The sequence below is a fragment of the Adiantum capillus-veneris genome, chromosome 15 (assembly GCF_014529385.1).
Source record: "Adiantum capillus-veneris isolate H3 chromosome 15, ASM1452938v2, whole genome shotgun sequence".
Lineage (NCBI taxonomy): Eukaryota > Viridiplantae > Streptophyta > Polypodiopsida > Polypodiales > Pteridaceae > Adiantum > Adiantum capillus-veneris.
In genome coordinates, this window is record NC_140945.1 from 134,967,473 (window position 1) to 134,978,129 (window position 10,657).

A 10,657-nucleotide genomic window follows, 5' to 3' on the forward strand; every position below is an offset into this window, starting at 1 on the left:
TCCAAAGGTCAACCTTAGGGAAAATTGGATGCTTAGTGTGTGTGCCCAAAAAGTCTTTCTGCATCCCTACATGGGAGGGGGCGAGCCCCAAAGCTAGGGGATGAGAGAGAAAACCACACACACACACACACAGGCTCCCTTTACACAAAGGGAATGAGGGACACATGTCAGCTCCCTAGGCCAGATGCCCACAAGGTGTGCCCAATTCCTATTGGAAGACCCTTGAAGTGGACCAATGAGAATTAAGCTAGAGTAAATCTAGTTTAATTAATTTAAAAACATTTAATAAAAGAAACCAATAAGAATTAAGTGTCCTAGAAGACTATTGGGCAGTCTCCCAAGGGGTCCAATGAGCATTCAGAAGCCCCATGGCTTGCCTGATTCCTATTGGCCAGGAGGCAAAGGGGTCCAATGAGAGTTTAGTTTAATTATTTAATTATCTAAAGCTCTCACAAAAGGGGAAAGGGGGACACATGTCAGAAGGCTATCACTTATGCTGCTTAATTCCTATTGGCTTGACCTGGGGAAGTCCAATGAGGAAAAAGCCAGCCTAACTTAGCAGCTAGGGCTCACCCAAGAGGGAGGGGGGGCTGATTTTTTCTTGGCATTCACTCTCACACTCTCTCACTTGACCATGTGTGAAGGGAAAACACTCTATCTCCTCCCAAGCTTTAATGGAGAGCTCATCACCTACTCCAAGCTTGTGAGATAGAAGCCTACATCAACACTCTCTTGGCATGTGGATGCAAATCCAACCAAGAGCCAAGCTTCAATGCATGCTCATCTTCTCTACCAAGCTAATTACTAAGCTAAGCTATGCTAATATGAGTGATTATGTGAGGAGATGTATTTCTTTCTCGTAAGATACTTCTTTTTCCTCTCAATCTACTCTCATACCCTGCTAGCTCTCACCATCTTCGAAGGTGTGTGAGGTCTTGGGTCTGAGAACGGGGATAATTCAAGTTGTGTTTAATTAAGTGTTTTGCTTGGTGTATGAAGCTTCCATCTTCATTGCACTAGCTAGTCTTGAAGGAACACAAAGAAATGTATTGTACAATGTCTCTCTTGATGGGAGAAACCATAATACAAAGCCTTTTGGAGGGGGGACCGGCTCCATGCAAATCCGGTCCTCAACTGTTGTCAATAGTTTAATTGCTCTCTCTTTTGAAAGTATTGTCGATGCTATCTAACTAGGTGTTACGCTTTTTGTTGCTCTCTCCACCCAAGCACTCTTGTAATTCTCATTAGGAATCTATTCTAATGAAATGCCCACTATGTTCATGCTAATTTCCGCTACAAATAAGATTTTAGGCCATTAAATGTTACATTAACCCTCACGGCTCACGGACACCCTATCACCTACGAGACGGACGTTGTAACCTACGGTGGACATTGTCTTATTTATTTGGTAGAGTCAGGTACCGGGCTTGTCGGTCCAATAGGAAAACGGTAAGAGTGATCGCCGATGAGAGGCGCACTCTAACTGGGACATTCAAGGGATTAGTTGGCTAAGCATGGGCGCCCAAGTGTGAATGGGGTGAGCTCATATAAAAGCCAACTAAACCTAAAATTCACTCATTCTCTCATTTGTGCAATGCAAGAAAGGTGCTCTTGCTACATCCCCTTCTCCATCTCCTTGTGTACTAGTGTGTGTGTGTGTGTGTGTGTGTGTACTTGAGAGAGAGTGTGTGTATGTGTGATCGAGCATTGCGGTGGCACGACGGCGGTGAAGCGGTTGAGCGCGACATAGCGGCGTCTCCTTCTTCTTCGCGGCAAGGAATCCTCCACGGCGGGAGCATAGAGCGGTGAGTGACACACCATTGCCCTCTTTTGAGCTAACTAGTTAAGCTAGTTGTGTGCTTGGAGCCGTCTGTGGCTCGCACACAGTGTTAGGCAAGTCCCTTGGTTCGACAGTGCAGCAAGGAGCACACACGCACTTTTTCGCGTTAAGACATATTCCGTATGTTCTGCATTTCTCAAATACCTTTTGTAAATGGTCAATATGTTCCTCACGTAGAAGAGAGTGTACACAAAGATCATCCGTGTATATTTCTAAGAATATTCTCAGGTATTCTTTAAACGCATGCGTCATTAACCTTTGAAAGGTAGTTGGGGCATTAGTTAAGCCGAAAGGCATAACTCTATACGCATATATTCCCCATTCTGTGGCAAACGTTGTTTTGTGTTGATCCTCTATTGCAATTGCCGGTTGGTTATACCCTGAAAACCCATCTAGAAAGGAATAAGCTCGTTTCCCGGCCACCCTTTCTAGTACATGTTCTGTGATTAGCAAGGGATAATTATCCCTTATGGTGACTGCATTTACCTTTTTGAGGTTCACACACACTCGCAGCTTTCCGTTCTTCTTGGGGACTACCACAATGGGTGACACCCAATCTGTATGCTCAATTTCATAGATGAATTCAGCATCCATCAGCTTGTCAATCTCCTCTTTGATTCGTTTAGCAAATGTGTCATTATATGTATAAGGACATTGTTTGCTAGGTTTGGCATCTGATTTCAAAGGAATTGTATGTTGGCATATCGATGGATCAACTCCTTTGAGGTCTTTGTAGGATCATGCAAACACATCTTTATACTTCTTAAGAAGTTGAGTTAGCCGTTCTTCTTCTTCACGCTCTAAATCAGTTGCTATATAGATCGGCTGAGGCTTTTCACGTGGTTCAGTGAGGTCTATCCGTTTTGCATTTTTCGGCCCATCGTAAGATTCCTGGTTTATTCTTTCCCTGACTGGTGGTGTCATGATGATTTTTATGTCCTGGTGAATTTTCGATAGTGGGATGGTACATTCATGTTTCCTTTTTCTGACTCCTCCTTACCATCGCTTTCTCCCTTGGTAGTCCATACCTCTCGTAAAGACCGTTTTAGTTCTTGGTATTTCTTTTTACGCTCCAGTTTGGTCCACTCTAGGTCTTTTGTTGTTTCTTGTTTTGATTTTTGTGATCTTGTTTCTGTTTTAGCTTTCTGTACTTGTTTTATTTCCTCTTGAGTTCTTTCCCTTCGCACTCTCGAGAATCTCCCTGATATTTGGCCCTTTACACAATCCTCTGCTTTGACAAGCATTAGATAGTGAGTTTTATCCTTGATCATGGGCATCAGGTTCTCTTTTGCTTTGTTTTCTGCTCGTTTTCTCCTATAGCGTTCCTGGCATCTAGGGTGCTGATTGGCAAAATCATAAAACCTGATATTCTCTATTTCTCCCCACGCTCGCTTGAGTTGTCTGAACACACGTTATCTGCATCGTTATTTACCTCTAGATGCTCATAGGAGTTATAAAACTCTTCTTGTTCTGGTGGTTCTACAATCTCATCTCCTTCTGGTATAACGCTTACCATGTAATAGGGTAGCACATCATAGCCATCCTTATCACAAAATTTTGTTGTTGGACTATCTGTAATGGTACAGACATCCAATGTTGCTAGTATGTGTTCCCATTCCAAAGGTTCTAAGGCATCTTCAGGAAAAGGTTCCAGGATATAATCCCTGTCCTCGCTCTTTCTAAGATGCATTCCTCTCTTTTTAAGCTCCCACAATGTGAAGCTCCACACATCCATAGCTCTTTTTGTTGCCCTAACCATGCTAGGAGTTCCGACCCTGCTAATGTAGCTGAATCAAACTCTTCCACCGGTGTCTGGTTCATGTCTTTGTAACTATGGTCTTTCAAGTGAATTTTGGTTGTAAATTGTCTCATGAATGGTCTTCCCAAGATGATCTCGTAATTGTTCTTTTTGTCGAAATCGACTATTGCAAATGTATGCTCATACTCGATTCCGCACAAGGTGACAATCACTTTTTCTAAGAGTCCTAGAGGCTTTTCCATGAACCCGTCTGTCAATTGCAATTTCATTCTGGTAGCTCTCAAAGCCGGTTTCCCATTTTTTCCAGATTTCCTTGGTGGCCCATAGCAACTCCTGCTCCACTGTCAAGAATAGCTTTGGAAACTACTCCTTGGAATTCTACTGGTAGCGTGGTGTTTCCATCTTCTCCCTTGCAATATTCTCCAACCTTGTTTAAAGGTACTAGCCTAGTGTTTAGTTGAGGCCTGTCTAATTCTCTGATCCCTTCCTGAAGCTTCGAGATGGGGTCTTTTACTCCAAATTTTTCTAAGCATTTGCCTACTGTGGTCCACATGTTTGGTCGTAACCTCAGGAGTTCGGCTAATGTGATTGTGCATGCCACCAGGGTGGACAATAACTCAATCAACCCTTGTGAATCCATCACTCTGTTAGAAGACTGTTTTTGAGATGGGATTGCTCTTACCTCAGACTTGGCTTCATACTCTCCTAGGTAAGAGGGTAGAGTTTTTAGAGAGTCTGGTTGGTTGTGCCCCGAACTAATTGATCCCTGGTCTCCCCCTTGTGAATGTATATCAAAGTTCATTTGTGATCTAGCCTCAAATTCTTCAATAGGAGGTAAGATCTCATTTTTCTCTTTTCTCGTGCTATTCATGTGGTAACTCACCCTGTTAGCTTTGTTGGCCTCACGGATTTTCTTCCACAGGTCATCTAGACCGTTACAATCCTTACCCATTTCTACCAATGTTTTAGGCTGGAACCCGTCACTTGCCTCATCTATTGTATTTGGCACTATGATAGGCTCTCTCCTAGACTCAAAGGCATTCGTGAGTCTTCCCTTCATTTCTATCTGTTTCTCTAATGTTGGTTTGATAGGGGTTGAAGCTGGTACTTCATGCCAATTTGCAGGTTTACCAAGCGGGTTTTCTATCAAAGATTGAGTTGTTTCAATCATCTTTCTACACATTTCCAACCTTTGTTTTTCTATTTCAGCATATGGATAAGTCATCCATCTTTGCTCTTGGGTTTGGTTCTTTTTTAGTTTGGCTTCGTAAGCTTTTAGAAGTGCATCTAATTGCTCATTTACCTTGTCTGTCAGTACTAATCCTCCTGATCCTGCACTTTTGGGTTCTGTTATTTCCTTGGGTGCTATGGTTGCCGCAGTGTGTGAGCTTAGGCTAGCTAGATCCTCTAACCGCTTTAATCTATCCTTTGTGTGTTTTAACTCCTCGAATAGAGCCGTTTGCTCTCATTCTCTCCTGGCTTTCATACGCGCCTTTCTAGCTTTCCAAGTGCTTCTCTGATTTTTCATTTCTGAACTTGGGGCATCGGTTTTTGGCTCTTCAATTATGAGTTCGTTCGTCATTCTTTGAGCTTGGGCTCGTGTCACTGCCTGAATAAGTATGATTGTCTCGTTTTTGACCCTCCACTGGAAGGCACTGCTTCCAGCATGTTCAAGGTAGTTTTTGCTCCTTTGCTCGGGTTCTTAGGGCAATCAGGAATCAAATGAGTAACTCCACGCTCGGTGCAATATGCGTTGACTCTAATGATTTCATCATGAGGACAGTCTCTTAGCCAATGGTCTCCGCCACACTTGTAGCAGGGTCCTTTAGACTGTTGAGGTGCTCCTTGAGATCCTCTTTGTTGGTATGCATGTCTCTGCCCGCCCATGCCTCCGTTGGCTATGAACAACAATGTTTTTTCATCCAGGCTATATCTTCCTTCTCCTGCTGCCTGCACAGCTGTTGGTGGTCCTGCATCATGCTCCATGGTTCTGGTGTTGAGGGTTCTTCCGGTGGATAATAGACAGGATTTGTAGCATATCCATTGGGATCTTCATAATATGCATGCATAGGCACCAAAGCCTTCTCTTCTGATTCAGTTACAGTTGGTGTGTACCTTATGCTGATTGGTCGTAATCCTGGTAGGGGTGGTTGTTGCCCCAACACTGGTTGTGGTCTCTCTACACCTATAGGTCCTGGTAGGTTGCCTGCTTGATACCTAGGCATCGGTGGAATTTGAGGAGATGCCACCTCATCTTCATTATCATTGTCATGGTTGTATTGCATGTCATCTTATGGTTGTTGATGTCTTGATTCTCTTTACCTTCCTATTGATAGCCTTCATGACCTTCAATCTTCATGTGCTCCTTCATTTGAATGGTGAGCTTTTTGAAGCTCCTCTTCCATTGCTTGGTCTTCTCCATCACCTTTACGATATGCTCGGTGTCGGGGATAATGGGTTCGCAAGGTAACTCGTTGCTCGCTGTTTGAAATAAGAGAGACAAGATGCACAACACAAAGCAAAAGAAACCGACGACACCGTAAATGCTTACAGTTGACAACTTGAATACTTTAAGTTGCTAATAATTAGCCGAAGTGAAATTTGATTACAAATGATTGCCGTTAACGGCACTAATAGAGTTAAGAGAGTTTAATGCTCTCAAATTAAACCAAGACTGAAATTTTTCCACTTATGCCTGCTATTAGAGCATTAAACTGGCTATAAGGATGTCTATCGCCATCGACTCTTCTAATCTCCTTCCCTTGCCAAACTTCTTATCCCGCTTCTATCTCCTTCGATTCTCCTTGCCTAGTCGAGAGAGCAAAAGAGATCATCTCAGTCCTCCCTTGCGGTGCCCTTATTAAACTTCTTATGATCACCGAGGTTGAGAGAGAGAGAGACCGCCTTATCTTTTGCCTTCATTAAGAGAGAGAGAGAGAGAGAGAGAGAGAGAGATCATCGAGCTCCTCTTCCCCGAGATTGCCCTTGCCTTTCTTCTTCTCCTTCCCTTCCTTGCCGAGATCCCCCTTCGCCAAGCCTTCCTCTCTTTTGCACACATTGGTCGAGGTCGAGGACGAGAGAGAGAGAGAGAGAGAGAGAGAGAGAGAGAGTGGACCCGAGCTCCTTCTTCTTCCACTTCTTGTTCTTCTCCTTGTCGAGATCCCCTTCGCTAAGCCTTCCTCTCCTCCTCGTTTTATCTTCCACTCATCTTCTACTACCCCCGTTACCCTTTATGTCCCTTTTATTAAACCCACTCTCTTCCCCCTAAGCAACGACGGCGCCGTCATTGCTAGGTGGGAAGGCAAGAGATGATATGGCAAAGCAAATTTGAATGGTGCCAAAACCGGCTGCAATTGGTACCGACTAGAGCACCATGGCGTACTAGCTGCTTTTCGCTTCAGCAGCATCCTCATCCGACGCTCGAGCTGACCGTTGTAAGCGCCTTCTCTCCCCCTACACCATCTATTTGTTGCCTACGCTCCATCACCATGTATTATTTGCCCACCTTCACACTATAATTCCCCCCCACCCCACCCCACTTAACATAGGGCGGCCACACCATTTGAGGTCATGGGCGGGCGTAGTTCCATTGGCTTGGGCGGCCATAGTGCCTCATTGGGCGGGCGGTCCTCAAAGGGCACCACATTTGGCATGCGCTTCGACCAAAGCAAAGCATTGTGAGAAGCCTCCTCTATGCAACTGGCGAAAACGGCTCCGTGCTTGCATGCCACAACCATGCAGACCTTGCAACAGTGAGAACGCATTCTAAATGATGACATTTCGGACAGAACTTCTCGTGCATTTGTAAGGGTACCACATTTGGTACATATCGGTGAAAAAAGCATCGCCAAAGCTTTCATTTGCCCTTTTTTGACAATATCATCGTGATTTTAACTACCCATATTAGCATCTTGTATAATGTGACATGCCTTTAAAATGCAAGTATAGGTGATTGTTTTTGCCGGAAGGCATTCCCTTCGCATTAGATTAAAATTTTTCTGAGTTAATTTTCCACAACCATATCGGAACCTAGCAACCTTTAATAACAATATCGTCTCGGATTCCAAAATTCATCCTGATCAACCGTGCCAGTAACTGCCACCGGCCTCAAGACATATTATCTCATCAACCCGGACTCGGTCTGACGAGCCGTAATTCCTTTAAACTTCTCAAGGTGCATAGAATGCATACAAACCCTGTTGATGCTGTAAAATTCCTAGATGGCACATTGGCTGAGGCGACCGACCTGGCACGGAACGAGCCACCGGGGAAACTTAAACTACTAATATCTTGGCAACCAGAGCTTCGATTGCCAATCTAAAAGGACCAACGTGCTCCACAAAGTGAGCACTTCATGCCCATTCATTCACTTCATTTCTGTCCCCTCAGCTCTGCAGTTGCCCAATCCGGTATGTATCTGCATCAACTCAAACTTCAAGCTGACATAACTTCCTCACCGTAGCTCCAATTGACGAACCGTAAAGACGGGCTCGTAGAGCACCTCAAGCACTACAGTTCTAGCCCATAAACTTCCATTTTTAGTCACCTCAGACATAGCCACTTGTGGCATAAAAACATAAGTTCTTGCACCTTAAAGCCGCATCTGGCATACATTTAGCATTAAACTTGGCCTTTAACAAGCCCTGATCACTGCTCAATAAATGTGTAGGCTTCAAAAAATCTTAGCTTGCATTTCTTTGCTCTTTTTTCCATCGTAGAAGCGGAGCGGAACGACATCGGCGTGAAAACTTCTTGAATCTTTTTGGAGGAGTTTGAAGCCTCAAAACCCTTTCCAAGTTTGAAAGAGTTTTCTTATGTGAAGCGCCTCTTCACTAGGGTAAAGCCCCTCTTCACACAAAAAAACACTTTACGATGAGGAATCCTTGCTTCATTATGCCTTTTTGAAAGCCTTGCAGTCTTTTTGCAATGCTTCATGAGCTACTTGAAGTCCCGGTCCCATGCAGGTGGGAACGACCATTGCTGACATTGGCCGAAAATCTACAGGTGGGAATGCTCGTGGGATAGCACCCCCTGCTAGGGGGTTGGAGCAGTGAAGTCGGGCCGAGACAGTGAATATGGCTTATTACTGTTTGCAGATGTTTATGTGATAAGCAAGGCTTTTAGCGTGGTTGGTAAGGCTTGAGGCTCTCATGGAGTCCACTCGAGTTTGATCCCCACAGGCTGCCACACACAGATTTAAAGATTTTGTTTGTGAGCAAAGCCCAAAGGCACGTGGGCGAAATTTGCGGTTGAACCCAACACATTCACAAGGTTAATGATCTATTTTAAGAATCTATCCAAGTGGCCATGAGCCCTTGTTGAAGGAGACCTCGCACACACTCCTAAACTTAGGTGGTTAATTAAGTAAGCTAATGACGACCAGATTTGGAGATGGAGGATTCTAATGAGGGATGGAGCAAAGGAGATCAACACTAAACAAGAGTAATTATGAAAGGAAACTTCTAATGCTAATGCTAATTTCCTTTCGTTGGCCTAACAATGCGGGTAGTGGCACATCCTCAATGAGGGTACGTATCTCGTCGTTATTAAACCTCCAAAAGGGATTAGTGCATCCTAATATGCAATGCAAGGGCGATTAATTAACGGCCACACGATTAACAAGAGGGGACGTGCTAATGTGACTTTAGCATAGAGAAATGATTAAGAGATGTTAATTGCTACCAATAGCTTAATCATAAATTGATTAGAGTAGAGACACCTAACAGAGATGCTCATCAAACTAGCACACAATGCATAGCAATAAACCTAGCTAGCATACCATAGCTCTGATACCACTTGATGGGATTGGGATCGTGCTAGCTAAGGTGCGTGATAGGCAAACATTGTGTGCACGTGTGAGTGTGTGTAGGTTAGATTGTTACTCGAGTGAATTAGGTTCGAAGATAGATTAGCTTGGACTCATAAACATGATCTTGAGTAGTTGGCTAGCCCATCACAAGCTCATCAAGAGAAAAGAGATATGTAATGCAAAACTTGAACTTGGATTGTTTATTCATTAAGGGAGCTTTATGTAGCTCTACATCTTCACACCTTTACATGTGGGATAATCCACCTCTTCTCTTACTCACTCACACTCTAGGGCAAAGCCCATTACTCCCAACAATCCTCTCCCTTGGGGTTTAACCTAGGACAATACTCTAAAGATTCTATATCCACACAGGATGACAATATGGTATACACACAAGATGACAATATTCACATAGGATCTATGCCACTCGGGCTCTATTCATTCATATGCCACACAGTCTCTATGTCACACAAGATCTATGCCACTTAGGCTCTAGATGCTATAAAAGGCTCATTAATAATTCCCATCTTCATTATCACTGTCGTGGTTGTACTGGATGTCATCTTCATGGTTGTTGATGTCTTGATTCTCTTTACCTTCCTGTTGATAGTCTTCATGACCTTCAATCTTCATGTGCTCCTTCATTTGAATGGTGAGCTTTTTGAAGCTCCTCTTCCATTGCTTGGTCTTCTCCATCATCTTTATGATATGCTCGGCATGAACACTTCTTGAATTTTTTTGGAGGATTTTGAAGCCTAAAAACACTTTGCAAGTTTGAGAGAGTTTTCTTATGTGAAGCGCCTCTTCACTAGGGTAAAGCCCCTCTTCACCCAAAAAAGAAAAAAAACTTTACGGTGGGAAATCCTTGCGTGATTATGCCTTTTTGAAAGCCTTGAAGTCTTTTTGCAATGCTTGATGAGCTGCTTGAAGTCTTGGTCCAATGCAGGTGGGAACATGGGGAACATACCATTGTTGACAATGGTCAAAAATCTGCAGGTGGGAATGCTCATGGGATAGCACCCCTTGCTAGGGCATTGGAGCAGTGAAGTCGGGCCGAGGACAGTGAATGTGAACTTATTAGTATTTGTGGTTGTTTAAGTGAGTGATAAGCAAGGCTCGTTGCTTGGTTGGCAAGCTTGGGGCTCTCGAGGAGACCACTCGCGTTCGACTCCTGCAAGCTGCGGCATAAGGATTTAAAGATTTTGCTTGTGAGCAAAGCGCAAAGGCACGTGGACAAAATTTGTGGTTA